Source organism: Corvus brachyrhynchos, unplaced genomic scaffold (genome assembly GCF_000691975.1).
Source record: "Corvus brachyrhynchos isolate BGI_N302 unplaced genomic scaffold, ASM69197v1 scaffold115, whole genome shotgun sequence".
NCBI classification, from domain to species: Eukaryota; Metazoa; Chordata; class Aves; order Passeriformes; family Corvidae; genus Corvus; species Corvus brachyrhynchos.
Window position 1 is genome coordinate 13,901,730 of NW_008239553.1, and position 27,934 is coordinate 13,929,663.

General features: G+C 36.0%; 1 protein-coding gene across 3 annotated transcripts in view; it reads left to right on the forward strand.

Annotated features, from left to right (window-relative positions):
- FSIP1 (fibrous sheath interacting protein 1) overlaps positions 1-27,934 on the forward strand; it is a 70,163-nt gene that overhangs the window by 37,895 nt on the left and 4,334 nt on the right. The window lies entirely within an intron of this gene.

The window sequence follows — 27,934 nt, forward strand, 5'->3', positions numbered from 1 at the left end:
AGCCAGTGAAAACAGGGTAGATATTCCTTTCTTCCATTTTGGTAGTTGTCACTTATATTTAATCATTTTGTAGAATTGGTTTTAAAAACTTTGTTTTGTCTCTTTACTGGTCAGGAAATATCAATCTTCTTATATGTAAATCATATAATTGTTTAAGCAATGGTTCATATGCATGAATTTTGTATAAAGGAATAAAACTTTTTTGCTATTATTGTTTGGCTGGATGTGGTTTCTACCTACACTATTTACATGTACTATTACTGATCTACTTTAAGACCAACTATTTTCTACTTTTATGGGAAACAGATGGAATGTCTGGAAAACCACTTACAAAATTTTTTTCCTAACTGCAGATGTAAAATTCAATACCCAAAGGCATGCAAAATATTGAAGGTGATTTACTGTTAAGATTTAATATTGTTTCTTAAATTACATAGCTATAAGAAGTATATCTGGCTGCAGGATTAATTTCAAGAGAGGTAGCTTAATCTTTTGTTGAAGAAATATATTTCTTAAAGGAAAAAAAGTAATAGATTTAAATATTTCAGTTGTTCATATTACTTGTATTTTTTATTTCATGTGTTTGTTGCTGTTTATAAGCATTTGTTGCATGCATGTGTGCTTCCTACAACTTTACCAAGTTTAGCTTTATATATTATTAAGAAATTTAAATACATTATTCTTAAGACTTAAATATTAGCCACTTCTGTAAACAGCAATGAACCAAAATGTTGCTTCACTTCCATCAATAACTGTAATACAGATAAGCAGTGCATATATAATCTTCTTTCATGGGCTGGACATGTATTGTTATTTTAAGGAGATGATAATTTGTATTTACCCAGAAAAATTCCTGACATTTCTTTCATTGATGACACTTTGTAATTATTTTCTAGTTATCAGCCTTCTTTCTGAGGAAAAATATTGTGATACGATGAAGATGTTAGAAATAATAAGTGTAAAGAACCTCAAGCCATTACTCAGCTTGAAGCAGATATGCTGTGGTGAAATAGCAATTACCCTGTTTCTTTACGTGTGTGGATTTTGAATAATATGAACTCTGTGACTACATCCCCCAGATTTGAAGATTTTAGCAAATCATTGTTATTTTTATAATAATTAACTCTTAATTTTCTTCTTCAATAAAATGCTTATGTTTGTAGGCGAAGAGATATGACCAGTTTCTGTGTTACTAACATTAAAAATATTTAATTGAATATAATTTTTATTTTAACATACCCAATTTTAAATTTGAAGTCCTACATAAAGACATTTGAGCACTTGTTTTTGACAAATAGAGGCAAAAAAAAAGACTGGCAAATTGTGTTGTTGACTACTCTTCAGATGTGCACCATATAAATATACAATTCATAAAGGCATTTTTTTAACTTAGAAGGAACTTGTCAAACTAACTTAGAATTTGGATAAGCACAAGGATCTTCACTCTCATTTTTTCTACAACCTTTTGGTTGTAGAAATCACCGTGTTAACCTATTACGGACATCTAGCAGTTGGAAAAAATTCCATGTCTCTAGGAAATAGAATTAACAACTCCTTTTTTTTTTTTCATGTTGAGAGAACTAATTTTTACAAACATCCAGAGTAGAAGTGTGGGAGAACAGTATTTAAGTTGTGCCAATTGTATGTCTAAAGTCAAACGCTTCATGCCTCTGAAGAAGTAGCAGTGAGATGTATGCACTATTTAAAAGAGAGAAATACGATTTCTGGGGCTGGAGATTTTTTTGGGGTAATGAAAGCACAGAGCTCATGCTGAAGTAATTGGAATTCAGTCTCCTAATTAGGTTTTATAAATCTCATTATATAGAGTTAAAATACTTGGTTTCTTGACCTGTTTTTTTGTGTAATTGATAATGATGTTTCTTTTGGACTGACTGGGTTATTTCAACCCCTATACACAGGTCAGAACATGGGTACCTGCCTGTTTACCAGTCTTCCTCCTTTTTCTAGTTGGATTTATCCTCTTTTGATTGCTTCCATAGATTTTGGGGTTTGGCTTTTTAGACTATTTCGAGGAAGTAAGTTTATTTTGCTATTTTATTTCTGCCTTTAAACAATGAGTATATTACCATGTCTGTAACTCATGCTCAGTAAATTAATGTGCTTTAAGTCCAGAAGGAGGAGTTTAGGTTCCCTTAAATAAAGAACAAGACTTTTGAAGAGAATGCTGTCATATTGGCAGGGAAAAACCCCCAAACAATCCACCACATTTTCCCTTGACGAGTTCTCGGTGGCTGAGAGCACACTCTTACTAAACATTTTAGAAGTCATTCTAGGTATGAAATCTCTATGAGAATATTCTGGTTGGAAGTCATCTGAGAAACAATGTGCCATAAAGGAAGAAATAATAAATATAGGTTATACTACTGACTCTGCTTATAAAATATAACTTTATCATGTTAAAAGCATTGTTATACTAGCCAGAGTCAAATGGGATACAAATACATCTCTATTCACTTGTCATGTTACTTCTTATTCTATGTAGAGCACACCAGTAACAAGAGGTGCAAAGCATTAATTTGGAGGAGATGATATTCTTAAGGGAACATTCAGCATTCGTAGTGCTTTCTGAAAGTTTGGGTTTTGCTGTTTGTTTTTAGCATGAGTTGCCTTTTTAGTGCAGGGTGGTTTCTTGTGTGCTTTTTTCCCCTAGGTGATTTCAGGTGGCAATGTGTCATGGCAGTTGATAAGATGATTGGAGGTGTGGCTGATTCATTGCTGTTGATAGAATTTTGAGGCAAATCAACTGTTTTGATGAAACAGAAAATTGTCTTTTTTCCTTGGTTCTTGTTTCTCAAATTTTAATTGTGTTATATTTCTTAGTATTTCCCACATCAACTTCTGTTTGCCTATTCTGGTATCATATTCTTTTCCTCTTCCTTTCTTTCCCTGTTTTCCCCATAATAGAGATGGCCCCTTTTGAGTTGTTACTGAGCCATTATGATCATTGTAACCCACTCATCCCTTCATTTCTTACAAAATATTTCTGTCATTAGTGCTGTCTCATGCTTTGTGTTTTCTCCTTTAGTTTATGTAGCTTCCTTCTTTGATCCCTGTGTGTTCCTTCTCTTTTGTGTCTCCTGCAAGAAATTTCTGATTTTTAGTCACAGTAGAAACTACTCTTTGTCGAGAAGATAGAGAGGGGAGTGTGAGAATCTCTTTTAAGATCTTTTTCTCCTTTTGTTGAGAAGAAGAAGATAGAATGGGAAATTATTTTCTCTGCTCTCAGTATCTTCTTGGAAGCACTTTTTTCCCTACTAGGGAAGGTCTGTAAAGCTTTTAAATTCGGGAAGCTTTTAGTTGCCATAAGTAAGACTGGATTCAAAACCAGGTGGCAGAGATGAATAGGCAATGCCTCTTATGAGTGCTTTGTTGAATTCTACATCACAATACCTACCCTGATGAGATTCTTTTCTTCATACTGAAATAAGAATTTAAGTAGTGCACAGTGGATCACTGGATAATGCTTTAAGAAATATTAAAAAAAATAAAGCTATTGTTTTGGTATCTTTGTCTGTCTCTTTGTTGTCTAAATTCAAACTGTTTTTAATCCTTCAACCCCTGTTGTTTCTTGCATTATTGCTCTCAATGCACCACACATTGTTATTTCTGCCCAAGTTCCCTTCAATGAGAAAGGGTTGATCCATTGTTTCTTCTAACTTCATATTGTGGGGAAGTGTTGAGAGTGTGAACTACAGAGATATGTATTTGTATTTGGAGTACCGCTATGATTATTAATATAGGTGTATTTTTTTCTTGTTCTCTTCAGTCTTTATTGCCATGAGCATGTAATTGGGTACTGAATTTAGTATTTGTCCTGAATGCTCGCCTCTCTGGAATATGTGACTCCAGGGGAGGAAAATTCTTCTACTGTGACATCAGTTAATGGTATTGTGTTGTATAGTAGGCATGAATGGCAGAAATCCAGCCAGTCGGAGGAGGCATGTAACTTCAGGTTCTTTTGTTGTAATATTCAGAGTTGGTTTAAGCTGGATACAAAGCTTTGATTAGTGCATAAAATCCCATCACTTTGGAAAATTAAACATACTTTAGCTACTGACTGAAGATGGGAGGGGATATGGATGATTTCTTGAGAGTCTAGATTTTACTTAGTCATGGGATTCATAGCTTGGATAATTTCCATAGAATAGAATGAAAATGTGAAGCATTATTTACATAGGTGTTTATAAAGTACAGTATAAAAAGTGTTCTTGTTCAAGTTTGAAGGTGATATCAGATTGGGGGAGGGCAGAGAGGGTGATGCAACTCTTAGCTCAATACACTTGAGAGCAGGGCTGCTGTCCAGAGAAACTTCAGCAAGCTGGGGGAATGGGCCAACAGAAACTTCAGGAAATTCAGTGAGGGTAAAAGTGAAGTCCTTCACTTGGGAAAGAAGAACTGCCAACAACAGTTCTGGGGACTTACAGGCTGGGAAACAGCTCCACTGAAAATTACCTGGGGTTCCTGGTGGATGGGGGGGTCTAGCTGCATGGGAGCCAGCATTATACCTTGGCAGCAGAGAAAGCCAGCAGCATCCTGGATGGTATTTACAGGAGCAGTCATATGATTACTTAATATTTTATTATTTAGTATTATTTATTGTATTATTTATAATCAATGAGAGGATTGTCTGCTACCATTTATGTTACTGTCCATTTTACAAATTTTTGCTCCTTCAGCTTTGGGCAAATTTCCTTTCTTTTTGAGGGCAAACTTGTATATGTGTGAAATGTGTTGCTCAATTTCGGCACGTTGACTGGAAGTTCGGAATACTTCACATGAAATTACTGCCTTTCTCACAGAAATAATTCCTATTATTCTAAATGTCTACATCTTAGATGAAGGAAAAAAGATGTGTTTACATGGTGTTAGTCCATTGTAGTGGATGTTTGTGTTTTGAAAGGAAAAAGCTTCATGTTTGGATTCTTGTCCATCTCTTAATAAGTAGTTGCTGAGGAATGCTGCAAGGCTGTGCCAGTGCTTTTTAAAAAGAAGGATTATACAGGTATTTAAAATCTGTAGTGGGTATTCTCCAATTATGATCAACTTCTACTTTATTTAAACTCAAATCAAACTTGCTAGTTGTCCAGCTAGTGAGTATCAGCCTGAAGCATTGTGAAGGTGAAAACTTATCTAGCAAATGGGAGCCAAGTTAGATAGGACTGGCTTTCCTCACATTACTGCATTTGTATGTTTGTCAATGTCTTTTAAATATAAAGATTTACTCCCTCCTTTCAATTTTTAATACTTATAAGCTCTACTGACCTCTATCTTGCTTAGGCTTAATGCCTGGCACTTTTAAATTGGTTTTACTGTCACTTACCACATTTAACAAAAAACCCAAACCAACCAGTAAATGTAACCCTTCACAGATGTTAGCAGGGTTATAGCACAGTTGTTTTAATAAAGCACAGTAACAGCTTTGTTGCAGGAAATGAGGGCAAATATCTCTTCCAGTGGAAAATATGGGAAGAATTTAAAGAGAAAGAATATTTGGGCATTTTAGGTGGTAAATTAAAAACCTGTATGCTTAAAGTGCTGAGGGATCTCTCTAGCACAGTTATTAAGCCCCCCAGTTTTAGATCTAATTCCTGATGAGGCTGGTTGTGTTATAGAACCCCCATATGTCTGTAGGACAGGAGGAAAGGAGGGCCTTTCAATTCAAAAAGCCGTCTGAGTTGTGAAGTAGAAGTTAATCAGGTCTCTCTTGTACAAATTCTGAGTGGAATCTGATTCTGTTTTTATAGCATGCAAGATTGGTGCCCAGCAAGGCTAAGGAGCAGGTCATGTTGTGTGTGATCACACAGCACATACAGGACAGTCAAGGGATCAGACCCAGCCAGTAGGGGTTGAGGAGAGGTGGGTTCTGCTGGTCAACCTGATCTCCTTTTCTGACCAGGTGACTGCCCTGGTGGATGAGGGAAAGGCTGTGGATGTAGCCTATCTGACTTCAGTAAAGCCTTTGATCCTGCCTCCCATGGCCTTCTCCTGGAGAAGCTGGCAGTCCACGGCTAGGATAGGTGCACTCTTGGCTGAGTTAAGAACTGGCTGAACAGACAGGGCTAGAGAGTGGGGGTGAATGGTACTGCATCCAGCTCACAGCCAGTCACTAGTGGTGTCCCTCAGGGATCAGTGTTGGGCCGAGACTTGTTTAATATCTTCATTGATGATCTGGATGAGGGGGTTGGGTCTAGTATTAACAAATTTGCAGATGACACCAAGTTGAGTTGAAGTATTGATCTACTGGAGGGTAGTAGGACTCTGCAGAGGAAGCTGGACAGATGGGCTGAGACCAACAGCATAAGGTTCAACAAAACCAAGTGCCAGGTCCTGCACTTTGGCCACAATAACCCATGCAGTGTTGCAGGAAGAGTGGCTGGAAAGCTGCCCAGTGGGAAGCAATCTGGGGATGTTAGTCAACAGCCGGCTTCCAGCATGTGCCCAGGTGGCAGGAAGACCAATGGCTTTCTGGCCTGTATCAAAAACAGTGTGGCCAGCAGGACCAGGGAAATGATTCTTCCACTGTACTCAGCACTGTTGAGGCCACACCTTGAGTGCTATGTCTAGTTCTGGGCCCTACAATTCAGGGAGGACATTGAGGTGCTAGAGTGTGTCCAAGAAAGGGCAGTGAAGAGATGAGATACTATAATGGGGTATAGCCCTTTCCAAGTCAGGCCAAAGAATCAGAAGGGAAAAGCATACGTATCAAAAGTTTAATGGAATCTAGAGTTACTGAATGAATTATTAAAGTCTGAAGGGAAAATAAGATAAAGTCAAAATGAGCAGATCACCACAGAAGATAAATAAATGTATGCAGAATTTTGTAAGCAGTTAACAAAGCAATTTAGGATTTGGTGGTGTGACAAAATGTTTAATTACCCAGATATCCTTTGAGAAAGGTATAATAGAGTAAGTTTAACAAGCATTCACTGGAGACTTTTTTTCCTTTTAATAATGTCACAGTGTTTTGGTTTTTCTTTTTTTAGAAGGAAAATGAAAGCAACTTGCTGGAAAGTTTCTATAGATGTAGTTTTAAATAGTGAGAAACCAGCTAGGAACAGCTAAGTGAAAGGCAACTTGATTGATGTGACAGTGAAATGATGGTACTCACAATGTTTAGTAAAGAAAACAAAATAGAAACAGTGAATGTCAAGAAGCAGACTCTGAGAACTAATAGAACTAAACTTCTCAAAGGAATAAGGATTGAAAGGAAAGCTTTTTAAAAAACAACAACCCCCCCTCCCCCCCCCCTCTTTCAAACTCATTTTAAACATGAGAGGTCAGAAGTGAAGGTAATCCAGTTGCAAAAGAAGGCTTGGAGCTCATTTGTTGATTTCAAACACACCAAGACATTATATGAAAAGGGAAAATAATCTTGCATTAGTAAGGTAATACAGATAAATATAAAAGAAAAATACCAGTTTAGAGAGAGAATTTTCATAAAGGCTAAGGCTCATAGATGCTGAAATGAGCACGATATGTCAAAGAAAGCAACACTGAATGTTAGAAAATTCTTCTACTAAAAGGAGGACCAAACCTGTTTTAAGTCATGCTGAGTAAGGACAAAGTTCGTAATTTTTTTTTTCTTTTTACATCATACTTTGCTAAAAAATTGTATACAAGTGCTAACCTTACTATTTCTAGTATCAGTGAACTAGCATCTCTATCCATAGCAAAAAATCCCCCCAAACTGAGGTAGATTCTCTGCATAGACTGGATGTTTTCAAATTATCTGGTTGATGGTCTTCATGAGACGTAAATTACTGCAAGAAGAAATCTTAGAAATATTCTTAGTCAGAATTAGAAACGGCCACAAGAGTGGTTACTGAGAGATAGCAAATGGGAAAGAAGTGCTTATTTTTTAAAAATAAGGAAAAAATAACAAGGATGAAAGAGCAAACAGATTTGTCAAGAAAAATAGTATAATGAAAAAGGACTTCTTCCTATGGCAGTGTAGCAGAGGCCATTTAGAAGCAGTAGCTCGATGTTGGGTTCAAATCAATTTACACATGCAGGCTAGAAATATTAAATATTCAAATGTTCGTTGTGGAAAAGTCAGTGAAACATCACTGTGAAGGGATTTTTCCTTGGCTCAATTTTATTATGAAATTTCATTTATGACCTGGAAATCGAAATGAACAGTATGCTTATTAATTTTTTTGGTAGCATGATGTTGACAGATGTGTCAGTATCTTAAAAAAAATTAGTATTGTATAAAAATGGTCCAAAATTAGTTAGAATACAATTCATCAAGGTGCTGTAATTAGAAATAACAGCACAAATACACCTGTTTAGGTGGAAAGTTTCTCAGGTTTATAGTAGATTCTGAACTGCCTGAGTCAAGCAAAATCTGTGAACTATCATACTGTGATGCATAAAAAAGATAGATTTCTGTTCTGTGCAGGTTTGTTAGGTCTCAGAATTCCGTATTCTGTTATGCAAACCTTAGTGAAAAAGCAGTGGACTGGGTTGTGCGAGAGCAAAGGAGACCATCAAACAATGTCTAGATGCCTAAATCAGACCTAGAAAATAACTACACCAATATGGAAAGACCTGGGATGAGTAGGAATGAATGAGAGAACTCTTGGGAGGATGTGGTAGCAGTCTTCAAATATGCACTTCTGCAAAGTGGAATGAAGGAAATGGTTTCCATAGTGAAAAGACAAAAGAGAAATTGTGCTTCATTTTAAGAACAACAACAAAAAAATCCAGATTAGATATTAAGAAAACAGTAAATAGCTTGGGTTTTTAAGTAACCTGTATTCACTAGGGGCCTGAAAAGACATTAGACAAAAGCTGAATTGGAAATGGCATGAGGATAGTTAAATATTTCTAGAGGGCTTGGAATAGGAGATCTTTCATAGTCTCTTCTAGGTGATTTTTCATGTTTCTTTTCAAAATGTCTAATTTTTTATATAGGCAAGAGGAGGTGTCACAGAATTTCATAAAAGTTAGAGCTAGATGCAGTGACAGACAGCAGTAATAGGGAAACTACAATCCTCAAAAGAATTGGTTGTTGCAAGATCTAGAGTGGATATGTTGAATAAGACATTATGGGGAGGGTACAGTTTCCCTAGATTATCAATAAATCTATACCGTGAAATGTTGAATACAAATTATATCTGAAGGCACTCCAGTAACAGTCATCTGTGAAGTGCCTGTAAAACATCCTCAGTTAGTAAAGAAGAAAATTGAGATAAGCATTCATTCATGAGAAGAAGGTACATCAACAGGTACTGTGTAGTGTAATTTATTTTTCATTGTATATTAACAGTGTATATAACATTGCCAAGTAAATTTTTTCTTTGATGTATTTTATCTTTTATTCCATTTTTAATTCTGTTCATTTGAAAGCATTAAGTATGGATTCGAGCAGTCATGAAGCCTCAATAAAAGTTAAAAATGCTTCGCATCTCAGGTTATGCAGTATTAACTTAAGCTGAGACCTGGAATTGTTTTTGTAATGTGAATACCTTATTGTTATAGAGAGAATCACTTAGGAAAAAATGTAATTCTGGTACAGAAGAGTATTTCCCCAAGCATTAAATTCAATTTTAAATCCAATTGTTGGTCTGCTAAGGTACATCTAGTAAATTTCTCATTGTCAAAGAAAACTCACAGAGCTCATAGACTTAGTAATCAGTGAAGCAAACTTTTCATTTTTGTACTAATATTTGAAAAAGGAGATAGGAAGAAAAGCAAAAGGGACAATGAAGGAGTTGATTGAGTATTAGTATTAATTTATAGTTTTGTGAATAAAGTAATAGTTTTTAGCTAAGACTGAGAGGCCTGAAATAATCTTTGAACTCTATGATTCACTTGGATTTCATGATGGAATATAGCAAGCATCAATTTAGTTTTATTGCGCAGATGTTGTATGTCTAGACTCTCTTACTAGAAGTCTCTGGAATTTTTCCTAACTTGAAACCTGGGGCTTTTTCTTTGTGGTTGAAGAAAGAAATGCTGTGAACTGGAGGAGGTTGTGGCTCTTAAGTCACTTGCCCATATGCTGTGGGAACAGACATGATATTTAGCGCAAGTCCAGTAAGCGCTTGGCAATTCAGCTGCCCCTAAAACAATCTGGAAAAAAAAGGATATTTGAGGGTAGTGATCAACAAGACTGGCAGAGAGGACTCCTTGTCCCAAGAGGGTGGAGAGATAAAGCAGAAGTATGCAATTTGTGTAGGGGTTAATACAGCATTAAGAATACGAGTATTGTATCACCCTCTGCCATCTCTCAGTCGACATCAGGAACTATGACCGTGGCAGTGGTGCTAGCACTGGTAGTAGAGCCATCGTTAGAATGGATTCACCACACGCTGCACAAACTCTCTGGAGATCAGGAGTAGATTCCACGATACCTGGCCTACGTTGAGTTCTCTGTTGCCATGGTTTTCCTTCTAACAGCTGTTTCCAAGATAGTTTATGTAAGGTTTCACAAACAGCAGCCATCACATTGGATGGCAGTCCATGCACAGCCTTAGACTCAGACATTTACTTCATATATTTGACAAAGAGCAGTTCTGTACTAAAAAGTTCTTGGTAAATGTTTGACTTGACAACAAATTCCAGTGTAAAACTGGATGAATTTTATCCATTCTTTCATGTGTGTCTGGTTTTTTTGAATCTTTGTGTTGTTAGCCATCTTATGAAACCCAGCAACTGGCTGATGATTTTAGCTTTTTTAGAACATTTTTAGCTTTTTTAGAACAGTCAGGCAAATAGTGACTGTAGCAAGCCCAGCAGATGATGTTCATGAACAATGTGTTGTCAAACTGTTATGATGATTTACCGAGACTGTTAAAGGAAAATTAATTAACTTGGTGTTAGAAGATGAAATGTGAGATAGACAGTCTTCCTTGTGCTTATTGATGAGGGCACATATTGTTTGAGTTTTTTAAGAAAGAACTTTAAAATTTTGTGTTGGTTAAGAGTATTAAATTCCTGGCATTGTGTGAATGTTTTTCAGACACTCCTTTGTAAGTATTTCGGGGTTATTGAAGTTTAACTAGACTCAGAATTCAATTGGTGGAAACTAGCTTACAAATTGTGCTTCATAAGCATTGCTTTCGTATCTTTTCCTTCAGAAAAAAAAAAAGAGATGGGTGCAAACTGAAGCACAAGATGTTCCTTTTAAACATAAGGGAGAAAAAACTCAAACCTTTAAATGTGGTTGAACACTAGGACAGGTGACTAAGAGGTTGTGGAGTCTTCATCCCCAGAGAGAGCTGGAACCTGACTGGACACAGCCCAATCAACTTATTCTAGTTGATTCTGACTTAAGGAGAGTATTTGGACCAGGCAATCTCCAGAGGTCTCTTCCAACCTCAGCTATGCTATGGTCCTGTGATTCTATATATGATAAAATGAGTTTGTATCTTTGAAGAAATCTGACTAAGTATTTGATACCTACTTGTACTAACTTCTTTCAACCAAATGATTTTTCTATTTATTATTTTATTGGATATACTGCATTGGTTGACTGTTTTACACTGAACAAAGCAGACAAACCCAGTATTCTTAATGTTTATGAAGAAGGGAGGAAATACATTAAAAGCATAAATATGAGGTTTTTGGCTACCATGTGTATGAATACTATGCTTCACATGTTATAATTACAAATTACACGATAGTAACCCTTGACTTTTGGCAAGGTTGGGATAAGGTACATGTCTGAAAATTTAAAGAGTGGAATTTTGTTTAGATATATTTATCTTGTTTTAGGAAAATACGGTGGGTAAAGGTGCTAGAGACTATAGATGAACTCTAAAGGTCTTGTGATTTACAGGAAGAAAATCGTCTGAGGCAGGGAAATACAAACAAGTATTTAATGCTGCTTTACAAGAATTGCTCTTATATTTAGATGCCAAGGAGAGTGATGAGCAGGAGAATTCAACTACAGTGGACCACCCTGAAGTGGTTTTGAAGCACCTTGCCCCCGAGCAACCCTTTGAACAAGCCAAAATTAAAAAGGAAAAGAATTTTTTTGGAATCCTTTTGCCCTTTACCTTCCATAGGCTATGAGTTCCTTGGTGCTATTCAAAGATGCATCAGATAATCTCACATCTGGATATTGTCTGTGGCTCTACTCAAACTCCTTGTAGTTATATGACAGGAACACTGAAATATGCAGGTGCAAAGAGCATACCAGAGTGCCTTGGCTTTACCTTGTGATATTTTCTATTGTCTGAAATGTTCATATGCTTGAAATGTAATGTTCTCATCAGGTAGTACTGTAGAATGTCCAAGCTAATCCCCTTCAGAAAGCTACCTTTTGCACTCATCTTTAGCAATGGTTTTAGTAAGTTTAGTAATGCTGTAACTTTAATTACAGTTCAGTACTTTTATAGTGCCAGACATACTGTGCAATAGGTGCTGTGTAGATAGTTGGCAGTTGTAGGATATATAGCAGTCAGGATTAGATAGCGATAAAGGAGTCACTGAACTGCACTAATAAATCAGACCTGATTACAGTCTGTGTCAATGCATATGCATAGATTAGAAGATGTGTGCTGATGAATAGACCATAGACTTTCTGCTTATGTTTTTTCAGTTTGTGTGAGGTAAGTGAAGAGAAAATGGTAGTATTAAGAGTATGGTCCTAAATTACATGAAATATGTAATGAAGGCAGTAATAATAGAGGAGGTTGAATTAAACGTTCCTTCAGTTTTGTGAGGTATGTCACCTCTTGTTTTTAGCTCTGTTCATCAGTGTTTTCCTCTTTCCAAAATTTTATAGTAATCTTACTGTTACATGGTTGTCAATAAAATACTTTGCTTTACTGTTCAAATAATGTAAAATTTAATCTCTTGAAGTGTCATACTGTGTCTAATTTCAGAAGAAATATAGAATTCAATTTTCTCTTCATTGTTTGACTTTTTTTTTGTGCTTACCTTTCTCAAATTCTAATTTTTTTTTGCTGTAATCTCAGTTTTCTGATCACCTGTATGAATAAAAACAGCATTGTGCAAAAAGATTTGTGGATCTGAGTTCTCATTTTTAGCATATACAATATTGCATAATTTGCCCATATTAGTATTCTTTCTTGTATCATATAATATATTTTATTCAAGGAACTCAGAGTTCTCAATCAGTCTTTTGACTGAATCATTTTGTCCCTTTAATAGTAATTTTTTTCAAATAGATTAAACTGAGATATGGTTAAGTAGCTGAACAGAAAACAATTCTGTAGAAAAGCCGGAATAAAAATTGGATTAAAAACATAGTTTACCCTTTTATGGGTACAGTATCTTTGGTCTTTATTTCCTGCATGATAGAAACTGTATATAGAACTTCTAGCAGCAATTGAAGTTTAGCGGGTTAAACTCCTCTTGTTTAATTTGCAGCAGCCTCAGAATAGCCACAGGTGTTTTTTAAATTTAGGATCAGGTTCACTTTTGTATTAGGATGAGGGATTGAATAAGATGTATTGTTAGTTCTTTGACAGTGTAACTGTTCGTGTCTCAGGATCTGTTGGCACCTTTTCTGCAGTGCTCTAACTTCAGGCAGGCGTGTCTTTATACTGTAGCTGTAACCAGATGTAAGCACTAGGAGCATGGCAAGGCTTTTACTCCTCCTCTGTGTCCCACTATTCCCCTTTTTGCATGGGCAATACAGCACTTGCCCCTCACAGCTGCCCAAAACCCAAAAGATTCCCTTCCAGTAAAACTCTCAACCAAGTACTGCTCATCTGTTACAAAGAGGCCTCATTTGGAGAAGGGAAGCTTTCCTTTTATTTCTTATCTCATTATATTTGTTTTTATTACCAAATATCCACCTTTTTTTTTTTCCCAGAGTAGCCTTTTAAAGATTTCAGCATAACTTTTTTGCTGTGCCATGAGAAGAATAAATCTTAAGTTTCTCGTTATAGAAATTATTAGAATTCTTTGATGAGTCTTGTTATTATTCCTGAATATTTTTAAAAGATTGATTTTTTTTCCATATGGTTTGTTTCATGAACATAAGGGTCTGGTTTGTGGTTTTGGAAGATACTGTGATCCAGATTTTTTTTGCATGTCCTAGAGTCAAATATTGGGACTTTACAAAATTCTGTAATTACATACTGCAGAGTAGGAATTTGCATTCTACACATTCACTTCACTTACTTATTTTTTCTTAATACTTTATTATTTTGTACTGGTTTCATTTGCAGCCTTTTCCTGTGCGCCTTCCAATATTTCTGGTTTTGTGAATAAGCCAGTAAATGATTTAACTAACTCATTAGGGTGTGTAGTGGGTATATGCATACATACTTGCACACCCTTACCCCACTGCACATACAGAGATATAAATCAAGCAAGAGAGAGAGAGAGACTTAAATCACTGATTCCTTTTCATCTTTTCATTACTGAGGTTTTTTTGGTGGTTTTTTTTTTTTTTTTAAAGCAAGATGTGAATTTCTACCCTAGAAACATCATGAAAGAAAGGTAGGTACAGTGCCTTAGCACATTCTGCCCTCCCACCTTGGGCAAGTCAGTTAAAGCTGTGTTGAGTGAATGTATGTTAATTCCTGGGCTTTCTCTGCAGTTCAGGGTGAGGATTATGTGGGTTTAGAATAATATTCAGAGCATCCAGTTTACTGAGCTGGGAACAGCCTAAGGCTAACTTATAAGAGGGGAAAAAACCCAAACTCAGAACCCAAATGTCTGTGGACTCACCCTTTCTGGAGTTTGGGGTTTTTTTATGTGGGCTCCAGTCAGGTGCCTTTGTCTTCTTAAGATCCAAAACCTAGAGGAATTTTGTAAAGCTAGGCACTTTTAAAACATTTTTGTTTCAAACAAGGAAGAGCTCTTCTAATGACTCAATTTATCTCCTGGTTCAAACATTCACTTGGCAATGGGGGAACTAAATTTAGTTCTTTGTAAGCCTGCTGTTTCAAACTAAAAGTGTGGTCTTCTAAGAGAAACCTATCCATCCTTGATAAGGTGCGGAATAGATTCGGTGCAGTCTTGTTCATGGCTGTCGATGAAACTGTGCTCTGTCATGTGGAGAAAGCCAAGCCAATGAGAGCATGCCTAAAAAGGCGCAAGATGTTGTGACACAGTGCTTAGCACTTCCAGCTCTGAGTAGCGAGACTGAAGTGCCTTAATGCTCTTTCCCAAGAGTGACTTGAGGATAAAATACAGAAGTACTTATGTCATGTCCCTCGCCTTGTTGTTTTCTCTGTATTCCATTTTATGGCTTTCTACTATGGTGCCTGACAGCCTATAGCTCCCAGTAGCCAATATAAACTGGCTCACATAAAGCTACAAATGACTCACCCATGTAAGGAATATTCCAATAATGCATAAAATAAAACATAGACACTGTCAAATGCATCAAGAGCATTTAAATAATTCCTGTATGAAGTGGTGCTTAGCACTGTAAGGGGATACATGTGTGAATAGATTCCATAAGGCAAGAGCAAGTCAATTGTGTGTCCTGCCAGGCAGACCAGTCAGATCCACAACAATTAATTCTTAAAATTCCAGAAGGAATGAATTTCTGATGTCTCTGGAAAAGATACAATATCATTGTGTGGCTCAGATCCATTATGTTTCTTTCTTAATTAAAACTCATTCATCTTAGGAATTAAATATAACTCTCAAATTGTGCCAGCCAGGCTGGTATGCATACGTGCAGTGACATTGTAAAGGTTATACTACTACAAAGCATCACCCTTCCAGACTGTAGCTGTATCCAGCCTTGATATTTACATACATTTTATGTCTGTAACAACAGGTTAGATGTTTATGTCTGTTTTTATTATTGTCATTAGCATAAAAAAATCAGGTATGTGGAACTTCCATCTCTTCTAGTTTCCTTTTATTTTGTCTTATGCAGCGTAATAGTGCTGGAAACTGCTGTTGCTCTATGTGTTTTCACAGATGTATATCTTTCTATGAACATATGTTATACTTGTCTTAGTTTGATATACAAATTTTTCAATCTGGTCCTTGGTACAGTTCATTTGAATAATTTTCCCATCTATCCTGGAAGTCTTTTAGAAGTTTGAAATTTTAATAAGGCTAATGGAAAAACATGTTAGCCTAAGCAGTGAGTATCCTTGGTTAAAGAAGTTATGATTTTTAAATATTTATCATTCACCCTAAGCTCCTATGTTTCATTTCAAAAAACATGATCAGTTCTTTTCTCAATGTATTTCAAAAGGATCTCTCTATCTGAATTAACCTAATGAATAAGTAGGTTTCTCCTAACTGCCTGGAGGAAGCACATAAAACACTTGACTCTCTCACTGCCTAGTGATTCAGTAGCTGTGATTCCACACAACTGAGAGTAGTGTAGTGTCCTCTAAAACCAACAATGTCATCATTAATTCATCAGAAACACAGCTGTGAACTTTGGTTGTTCTTTTTTACCAAAGCAACTGGGCAAAAACATTCCAATGTGCAGTAAAGAAAGTTCCAAGCAACTGGGGTGCACAGTGCTTTGTGTTTAAGCCATTGACCTTGTAATGTGATCACACAGACTTTTTGTAAATTAATCTTTCAGATCTTATGAGTGACATGTGAACTTTGACTTCATGGGCAAAAGACAGACTCCAGCTTCAGCAGTCACCTGTATCCCAAATGCATGATAAATTTACATAACTTTCTTTTAAAAAACATGAACTTTTGATGCTTTCAAGTCTCTTACTAGGGGAAATATTAGACTTTTTTTCCTTTTTGTGCAATGGTGTACATCATTGAGTATAAATGGGATTATCACAAGCTTCATTTAAAAATATATTTTAGCTATTCCTATTGCAAGTATACATTTCAAACTGCAAAATATTAACTTTTCCCTGAGTTACATGCAGCTGTATCATTTTACATTTTTGTAATTTGTTTGTTGTTTCTAGCATTGTTTTAATTTCTCTAAAAGGAAAATTTCTTAGAATCAATATTTACTCAGCTGTTTTGAATTGCATTTTACATATGAGCACATTCTGCAGAAAATGGTTGAAAAATTCAAACACTGGAATAGTCTCCTATCATCAAGACATTAATTTGTAAACTATGAGTCTTTTTACTATAAAGCCTTCTACATGAGTGTAATTATTTTTTGTCCCTGGTGCAGGAAAGCTGGTATGCTTATGCTTAGTATACGCTGTTTGGGCTATCTGATTTCCTGTACATCTGTCACTTGGCTTGTGGCGTGCTCCTCGGTGATGAGGAAGAAGTACAGGAACCTGCCCACTGTGATTGTGTGACCTGTTGAATGCCATTGTTGTTTCTAGTTACAAACATGCAGCCATCTCTTATCTATCAGGCACGGATTTACCAGGAAGCAAGTAAGTGGAGAGAATGGAAAGTGTACTACAGCAATGTGTTGTGTTCCTTTCGGTCTATAGTTTCCACAGTCAGATCAACTTACTATCTCTCTAAACTGAGTAAAGGCTTTCTTGCTTTTTAGATGTATGCAGATACCTGTGCTTCTGATTACATGAACCAGGATAATAACAATAACGAACTGCAACACTTTGAATGCATGTACTTTTTTAGTTGTCCTTCTACAGGACATGAGGAAAAGAACAGCTGAAGATGCTGAAAGTGGTTTGTATTGCTAACGCCTAGGGAATGGAAAACTATTATAAAGTTAGTGGCAGAAAGTAGCTGAGGTTTTCCCTCATTGCCTCAGAAGAAAAAGAGAAGTTTGCTCTCTTACCTGTTCTTAAAATGATTATGCTGTTTCTATTTTGGCAAAGACATAAAATACATGGGTTTTGGTAGGAATGTAGTCATTAGTACTGTTGCACATTTACTTTGTTAGACAAGCCTGAGGAAAAAGTCTGTTTTAATAAACAAAACTGAAGTTTACTTTAACAGCTAGACTTTCTGAGCGATGCCTTCTGTAGTTAGAAAAGAAAAGGAATAATGTTATAATTTTGCACTTTTTTGTGTCTTTGTAAAAACAGCTGCCAGACATTAAGTGGTAACAATAGATTAGCATTTGTATTATCTTAGTCTCAGCATTTTATTGTTACTGTTATGTGGTAAATGAGAATTTTGTGGTAATATATATTTGAATGTTTCAAGCTTTAACTCCTGTTCTTGTACCTACTGAAAGGTTTTGTGCCCCGCCCCCTATCCAAAATCAAGAACGGGTGCAGGAAGGCTTGAACTCCAAATAAAATGTTTTGCCTGGGGCAATATTGTTCATCACATTCTTCCTAAAGGCTTTTGGGTTTTCCTTTTGAATGGAAATACAAGAGCCAGATGCAGTTACCTCATTTCAAAATACCCTTCCATTCTTCAGTAAAGAAAAAGCTTCATATTTTTCTCTTTCTATTTAAAAAATGTTATTTCAGCACTTCATAAAATATATGCCCACATTGACAAACACAGCTACAACCTGACGTTCCCTGTAGAAGCTTTGCACTTGCCTTGTGGCAACAGGCCCCACCAAGTAGAACTGATAAAGAATTTCCTTTCTCTGGGCTCTCACAAGCAGAGACAGAGATGTGGCACAACTATCCATACCCTTACTCATTTGTCTATACTTATGTACAGGGATCTTTCCCTTAAAAACAATGACAGTTTCATAGATTTTAGATGGGGTCTTCCTTTATGAGTGTAATTATCCATGCCATGAATTGAAAAGGTCAGAAGCATTTCAGAAGCAGTAAATGGGAAGCTGATTTTTTTTTTTTTTTTAAGAGACTTAATAGTCCTGAGACTGTGAGGTAGGATTCCGTAATTGCAATTCACACAACTACAAATATTGACAACTTCTCTTTCTTATTCCCATCAATTGTGTAATTTTTAGTACTGCTAGTGCTCTAGATTTTAGCAGTGCCATAATTGCACTAGAATTTTTGCTCCTATTAAAACCCAAGCCTTTCTTTAAAACTGTAAAAATTAAAGTATTAAAACAAGAAAAAAAATATAGTTTCAACTGTACTAGACCTGATATTTTTGGAGAGGTATGCTGTCTCTCAGTGTTTGAATTCTTGCATTTGCTGATACATGGCAATACTGTACATGCTGTTATATTGACCTTGTGGGAGCAAGACAATGAAATGCTAAATCTCTGTGATACATTATGGGTCTTGTTATTTAAAGCTACATGTCTTTGGAATTCCATATTTCAATATATTTCTTCACAATAAGCTTCTGAAAAGTAGTATATTTTATAGCTTTTTCTGTGACATGCCGAATTTCTTTTGTAATACTGATTTCTACTTCTTCCCATTTATTCTCTTTTGGCTGAGTACCCTTTTAATTGTGTTGTCAGAAAGGCTTAAATTTTAAAACAGTAATTAGTAAGCAAAATTCTAAGTGTTCTGTCTTTAAATTTTAGCTGGGTTGAATTACAATCCACGGTACTGGTGTTTCTCTGCTGCCTGTGAGGACCGTGGGGAGCTACAGTTGACATTAGCACTTTTCTGAGGCTCTTGATTTAGGTGGTCTGAGTGTGAAACAGAGAGAGGATGTCAAAAACTCTGTTAGAAAACCATGTTCATCAAAGAGACTTTGCTTTACCTTAACTTGGATAACTGAGATTGCGCCCTACCTGTATTACTTCACTGGAGAACCCTGTGGGTTTCGCATATAGCAGACCTTCCTTCATGTAATACTTCTCCTATCAGAAGAGAGTATTTATGCCTTCAAAATATGTACTGCAGGTCAGGTTTACCATATAGGTTAATATGTTATTGAGAAAAAGTAAATATTTAGAGATGCCTGTTGCTATTGATACACAAGGCCAATTAAGAGTCACTTTAAAAGAGATCTCTAAAGAGTGTAAGAAAATTGAGTCTGAAGCTTCTGTCTGTAGTTGCTTTAGATGAGTCTTTATGCCCTGCTGCTCCTTGGGCCAGTCCTTTTCATATTTAGTAAGACTAAAGTACACTTAACTGCATAGGTCACCTAAATCATGTGTTTGTGGCTTCTCTGTTTTCATAGAATTATAGAAGGATAGAATGGTTTGGGTTGGAAGGGATTTGAGCATCATCTAGTTCCAACTGCCCTGCTGTGGCTAGGGATGCCTTCCACTAGACCGGGTTGCTCAGAGCCACATCTAACATGGCCTTGAACACTTCTGTTCTTGAACATTTTCTGTTCCTCCAGTAGATTATAGACCTGTAAGCATTCTTAAACTCTCTAGATAGTTTGTTGCAGTTTTAAAATTGCTGCATGAGAGGGTGATCCCTTATGCTACATGATCTACTTCTTGGAAAAAAATATTAAGCCAGTATGACCAAAAAAAAAAAAAAAAAGAAACGGGGTTTTGTAACAGAAAACAGCTGCAACCACATCAAGGCATTTTTGTGGCTTTGCTTAAAATTAAAGCCACAACTTAATATTCAAGGAAGAGATTTCTATGGAATGAAATCTGTTAAATGCTTAATAACAAACAGTTAAAAACACAAAATGGGATGTTTAGGAAACTGTTTTTGAATGCTAAATAGCCTAGATTGCAGAAGTTCTGCTTCTTCAGTAGAGGCTAGAAAATGAGTCTTATTCTGAAGAATGGACTGTAAATACCAGTTCAGGAATTCGTGTCTTATATTTTCACACACCGTCAGTGTGTTTAGTTAAAGCCAGCTTGCTTCTATCATAAGAACTCTTATAAGAACTCTTGGAAATGTATGGAATCAAGTGCTCTAAAACCAGGGAGATATCCATTTGTTAAGAAAGATTTTAGAACTGAGAGAAAATTTTTACAGTGGATCATATAGGGAAAAATGCTTAGGTTTTTTCTATCTACAAACACAGTAGATTAGAAGAGCTAATTTTGAACTAATCTGAAGTTAGAAGAGCTTGCAAAACATCTGTTGACAGCCTTGGAGCAGATGGATTTTCAAATTCAAAGTGATTTAAATCAGAGACTTTTCTCATAGTTTAGTATTTAAATGGAGGGGGATTTACATTATGATTTATGCAGCTTTTAAAATTCTTAAACTTTGAAATTACATTCTCTAAGGAGCACTGAACTCTTACTGTTTAGGGACTAGTAGGATATCCAGTTGTAGAGGCTCTTTACATCAAGTCAGTACCTCTTTGCCCTAGCCAGGAAAATATGCACATTCAATTAGACAATTTAATATATATTTATTTAGAATTGTAGTTCTTATCTTTTTCTTCGATTAAAGGTACTGAATAAAATTGCTTCCTTTGTTAATTCCTGCTTACTTGAAATTTGTGTCCTGATGCTAATGATGAAAGCTGGAGTGAAATTGAGTAACAGGACAATGTTGAATCGTAATGAAAGTAAATTTTTATTAAACAATATATACGAAAGTCAAATATGCTGTACAATTATAACCAGTGTTTGGACCTTAGGGGAAATGGTACAATATAACATGATGCATAAGTCTTATGTTATATTAGCTCCTAAAATGACAGAAAAAGCCGTCATGCTAATAGCAATAAATATTTTAATGAGATATATGTGATATTTTAATGCTTTATGTTGAATACAATACTGCTTAGGGCCTAAAGACTACAAGTACCGTATTTGGTTCAGTTAATGGAAACAGAGCTTCAAAGTCATAATCTTCCTCTGATGTATATATACTCAGTTGAGAAAAATGATGATGCAATTTTCAGTTACTTGAAAGATACTTATTTTTTATTACAATACATGCCTGATAGAAATGTTAGAAACCTTAAGCCTTTGTGACATTTTCAAATTCTGTTTCCTAAAGATACCTTCTTAACACTTGTTTAGGACATACAAATTTAGATTTTAGTGCACATGGGTGAGAACTTGATAATATGTAAGCACCTAGAAAATGTTATACAACCTGTAGATCAAAAGCTACCATGAAATGAAGTTAAAATTGAAAATAAGGGTAAAAAGTACAACTTGTAGCAGAAATTCAGAAATAAAGCTTTTTGGGTCTTTAAAAATTATGGAATTATTTCCATAGACTTCCAAGAAATAATTCCCACTTACAGCCATCCCACTTACAAACCTCTTATATCGTAGTATAGTACCATGTAAACGCCGCAGCTGTGAGCAATGTAGCTTAGTGTCTATGGTGTCAAATGAAAAGTAAATAACTGCAAAAGATCTTTTGGCTTCTTTTTCTCCCCCCCTACTTCTCTTACCTCTGGCAACCAGTTGCTTTCACTTTCTAAAGTTTACAGTGTGGCATAGCTGATGAAACACAGTTTTCCTTTATTTGCATTCAAACCACAAGCAATTTACTTGATATTTTTGAGAAAGATAAAATTAAAACAAGTGTTATGCCTCTTTGTAATGATGAAAAGAGGCATGTTTATGACGAGTTCTTGGAGGCAAAACTGATTTGTTTTTACCTGTATAACCTATAGGCTGCTGTTAAGTTCTTGGAGGCAAAACTGATTTAATTGTTTTTACCTGTATAACCTATAGGCTGCTGTTAAAAAACTGCTGCAATTATCATGTCTCATCTCCACAGTTTTCACCTACTTTGCTACTCTACGTAAGACAAAACTGTATAAACTCACGTCTCCTTTTGATTTCTATTAAAATTTCTCTTTGTCAGAGAAAGAGGGGAAAAAATTTTTTTGGGTTTTTATTTTCAATTTCTTAGTGAAGTTCATTTTCTCTTCTAAAATTCTTAAAGTGGTTTTTTAGTGGAGATTTTATATTTTTGCATGAGGCTGATAATCACTTTGATGTTGAGGTTCTGATGGCTCATAATGTTACAAGTTGAATTTTCTTTTCAGACAGTGATGTTACCAGATGCTCACTAATCTCCTCCTCTTTTTGTCTGGTGCATCTATTTTCTTACCAAGATACTTCTGTTCTTTCTGCTTTTTGGCTCTTAGCAGAAGCAGATACCAAAAGTTGACTAGTAGACCTTTTCATTCTTCCCTTGCACAAACAGAAACAGTGGAAAAAATAAGAGAAGGGAAAATTTAACTAACAGAAGGAAAGACAGCAGAAGGAGGGAGAAGCAGAAGCAGGAGATTTTCTCCTATGGCTTAGGAGTCCTGTTCACTCTTGAAGATTTATGCCTTTCCTGTAACACTACAGAAGTCCCCAAGCCCACTAGACATAAGTACAGAACCACCAGATGGTGAATCATGATTGTAGCACAAGGAGCTCTTAATTACTGAATACATTATTCAGCTTTCAGCCTCAATTTTTAACACCGTCAAATCCATACACATTACTGGCCTCTCCAAACCATGCTCATTGAGTAGTGAGCATGTTTCTGGCCTACTCCCTTTAATATTTTCTGTCGTGACATTCTGAGCTAACCCTTCTGAAACAGCCTTAGAGAGGAAAGATTAACTTTTTTCTTTTACATTCATTAAGATTTTTCTCTGAACCGAGTGTTTGTAAAACAAACCAGCAACCTTTAGAAGTAGTAAAATAACATGCTGAGCACTTAATTTCTTTGTGGAAGTGGATGTGTGGGTCTCTGTACGGGGTTTGGCTGGGATTTTAATGTTTTTCATAGCAGCCTATAGGGTGCTGTGTTTTGGATTTGTGACCAAACAATGCTGATAACTCACCTATGTTCTAGCTATTGCTGAACAGCATTTGCACAGCATCAACGCCTTCTCTGGTTCTCACTCGGCCCTCCCAGTGAATAGATTGGGGGTGTACAGTAGGCTGGGATACAAGACAGATGACTCAGACTAACCAAAGAGATATTCCATGCCAATGAATATAACCTTATGCATAGTAATAAAAAGGGAAAAGAGACGGTTCTACAAAGTTAATCATTTTTTGCTCAGAACTGGCTGGGTGTTGGTCTACCCATGGGAGATGCTGAGTGATTGCCTTTGCATTGCTTGTTTTGTTATCTTTCCCTCTCTTTGCTTATTAAACAATTTTTATCTCGATCCAAAAATTTTACTGTTTTTACTCTTTCCTTCACTCTTTTTCTCTTCCTTTCCTCTTACCTTTTTGGGGTGAGAGGGTGGGGAGTAGGCAAGCAGCTGTATGGTGCTTAGCTGTCTGCTGGGGTTAATCCGCAATGGACATACTACATTAATTTGAATCAGTTTACAAGTTATGGACACCAAGCTGACTTCTGTGGTGCAAGAGAATTTCGGGCTTTCAACATTTCTGGAAATTGTAAGAAGCTCTTCCACAGTGACATGATGCATGTGGTTTTTTTGCAGCATATTAATAATATTCCACAGTTGCACTGCCCAGTACTGTTCATAGACAAGTGCATGATGCTTGGGTGTGATGCAGAAAGGTGAGAACTTGGAGTTGATGGTGCATGTTGAGTTGAGTAATATAGAGACAGAAGGCAAGGATTGCCTTTTCAAAACAGAACAGAGCTGTTTGAGAAATTGTCAATAGGTTATTAAATAACTAAAACTTACAAAACCTCCCTGTGCTGATCTGTCAAAAACCTGAACTCTGTCTCAATAGATCAGTATTCTCTTAAAATTGAGGAGTTCATCAGGAAGAAAGCAGTTACCTTAGAATTGACTGTTTTTACACCAGTAAAAACATCAGCAAATTAGAGCATCAAAGTAAATTATTTCAAGCAAATAAAGTGTTATGAGAACTATTGATTGCAGCACCTTCAGGCTAGGGAAAAAATTTCCACATTTATAGATGTGCCAGCAACATGAGTCCTTAAATATCCTGACTTTCTAGTGCTTGCTCATTTACCGTGTGTCATTTTATGATTATTTACTATAATTAGAAATAATCCTGACATGTTAGCTTTCTCCCTATGGTAAAATCTGATAAGGGCTTTCAGTGTTAGTCTGTTTTTGTTACTGTGTAGATGTAGAAAGAAAGCCTAAAGATTTGAACTTTAAAACTTGTAGTCACAGCAGGGCTGTCCACAGCGAACTACAAGTTTGCATTCCTACCACATGCAGTAAGGTTTTCTCTATACACTCCTGTCACGGAGGAATTCAGCAAGGAACAAGAAATCTTCAGTCAGAGGAGGGCCACAAATGTGTGAGAAGCTAACCACACATAAACAGTAAAGGTCATTAGCAGGCTCCTAAACTCCTGGCTAGGAATTAGTTTTTTGGATCATTAACGGTAAAAAAGCCTAGGAAATGAATAGGACTCAGTGTCCTATTAAAAATTAGCCAGAACAATTAAAAGGTTTTCTAGTTTTTAATGGGAACCAGACCTGATACCTCATTTTCCCTTGTCTAGTGGGCTGTTTCTGCATTTTGAATGACATTAATTTTATGTCCTTGTATTTTTAAAGAAATATCTTGAAGTATTTATTCTGTATAGGAGTTGTAAATTATTTACAATGAGGGCAGTGAAAGCTTGGGAGATAGAGAATCCAGTGTCTCCCTAAGACTGTTACTGATCCAAGTGTCATGACTCTGAACTATTACAGTTAGTTGTGACTGGATTGCTTCTGGTGTGTGCAAATATATACTCTGCAGACTCCTAATACAGTTGTATTATGCAATTCCATGAGTTCAAATGCTCATTTGGTTGCAAATGCACAGCATTTTTTGCTGTGATTCAACAGCAGCATTTCTGCTTTCATTTCAATGTAAATTCCTGGCTGCTGAGTGGATGACTGATGGCTATTTATCTTCTCCACTGTGTATTTTTCCTGAAGCCTATAGTCATCTCCTGAGTTTGGTGAAAGAAAATAGCAGTGCGCCTTTAGTATTCTGAAATGTAATTTTTGGAGAGGTTTATTAAATACTGTCCTTATCTTCACATGCATGTCTTACAAAAAATCCAAAGGGAGAAAGAGAGAAAGAGAAAGAGAGAAAGAAAGAAAAAAAGAAAATAGAAGGAACAAAGGAATGTTTTACACTGTCTGCTTTGGCTGCAGGCCTGCCACTCTGGAGAAAAACAAGCCCACTAGCTCCCAAACTTTTTAACTCTGTAGTTGTTTTACTCATTTCCCTCCCCATATGTCTTAGGCTCTAAATCTTCCCACTTACCCCTCTGGTAATAATCAAGGTAATCTATGAATACAAGCCGTATGATTTTCCTGAAAGAAATAAAAAAGAAGAAAAAAATTTTGGATGAAGGAAAATGGACTGTAGATAAATGGGGTGGGGATGGGGGAAATGAAAGGACCAAAGAAAGGCTGGACAAGATGATCTTCCTCACAGTGTTAATCTTGTACTGATCATTCATTTGCTCCATATACATAATTTCTTTCTGCAGTGAGTGAATTGCCCTGTCATTAACATAAAATTAGCTCTAAATGATCTTGGCCAAGAGCTTTGAAATAAATTAGTATAGAACCACACACTCAAAACCATGTGGGAATCCGTGTGGATTTCCAGATGTGAGAATCTTCTGTGTTACAAATATAGTTATGTTTACATAGCATAATCTGCTCTGTGGATATACTCTCGATGCAGCTGTGCTTCCAGTAGTGGTCTCTTATGTTAGGGTCTTCCTGTGTGAATGTGTTGTGTTTCTTACAGTGAGTCCATTCTGATAGTCACTACTTGGAAACAAATGTTGTCCTGCAAATTAAAATACTTTTTCAAGACATGGAAGGACTTTAGCAGGCCAGTAGATTACATTGAAAGTGAAAATTTGAAAAATTTCATGTTTCATGTTTGAGTCATCATAGTGTTTTCATACTAATTGTTTTCCACTGTCTGAGTTATTTTTCATCACTGAGTACTTTCTGAACTAGGATTAAAATTTAGAAGCATGAGTAAAGTTTGAAGATGTCATAATATTTTGCACGTTATCTATGTAAGTGCTTAAGCTCGTGGTTTGATTTCAGTTATATTATCAAAAATACATTGATTGATAACAAGATTAGATGAATCTCAGTATAATTGCCTGATTCTGTATTCATCTAAATAAAGATCTCTACCCATAATGATAGTCTGTTGATGCTCTTTTTTCCCCTCCCCCACCTTTTTTTTCGCATGTTTAAAAGCCCTGAACATCTTGATTTTTTTAATGCAGTTGCCTTTTGTTTTATGTGTAAGAAGGAAACTTGGAGTATCTTCGGGAAGGAAATTGATATCTGCAGGAAAAGACTACTGGGTTAAATAACTCTATAGAGTTTATACACATTAGTTAGTGCCTGAACTGTACAGTATTCGGTCTGTAGCAGTGATTATTAGCTATTATTAATGTTTGAGTATGTGAGTACAGAATGGTGACTGAAGGTAACCTAAAATGTCATTCTTTTTCACTTTGTAGTGTCATCTTGTAAGTTTTAATAGCCACGAGTTTTTCAAAGAAATACTCTTTCCTTGCTGACTGAAAACCGTCCCCACTGATGAACAAGAATAATCAGTTTTCAGGTGTAATCCATACACCCTGTGGTACTTTGTCTGTAGCCAAGTCATTTCATAGGTGTCAAACAGGATAATATGACTCCAATAGTTGGATCAGAGACCTTCAGGGAAAAAAATATCAGCTAAACATCTGATACTGATCCTCTGAAATGACAGTAGCTCCATCCTCTAGCACAATGTAAAGTAAATTCTCTGTAGAGGTCATTACACAATGAATACAATTTTTGTTTTACATAAGTCACTATAGCCTAAGAGTTCACTAGTGTGTCAGCTGATCCTTTATGTCTTGGCGGCTGGGTAAAACTGAGATTTTGATTGTAGAAAGCATTTTTTTCTATTAAATGTTGCATAGTGTTTCCAACATTTTTAATATATATTACGATATCTTTTACAGCTCCTGTTTAATAGGCAAATGTATTATACATATCCAAAAATAGTCTTGTACTTATCATTATAATCTTTAAATTGTCAGGGAATATTGTGCTTCTCTGTTTTTAGGAGCATTAAAGATTGTAAAAGCTGGAAGTAAGTCCCTCTTGCTAATCTCTTTAAGCAAAATACCCTTTGCTATTCTTCACCATAACCAGCTAATATCAGTCATTATCTTTAATAACAAATTTTAAGAAACTTCCAGTAAAGGAGACCTGTGTGATAAAAATCATGGGAGTGTGCTGCTCTCTGAATAAGAAATTAACTGAAAAGATACATCTTTGAACTATGCAAGCAGTGACAGCTTGAAGGAAGCACTAAAACTGTTCTACAGAAG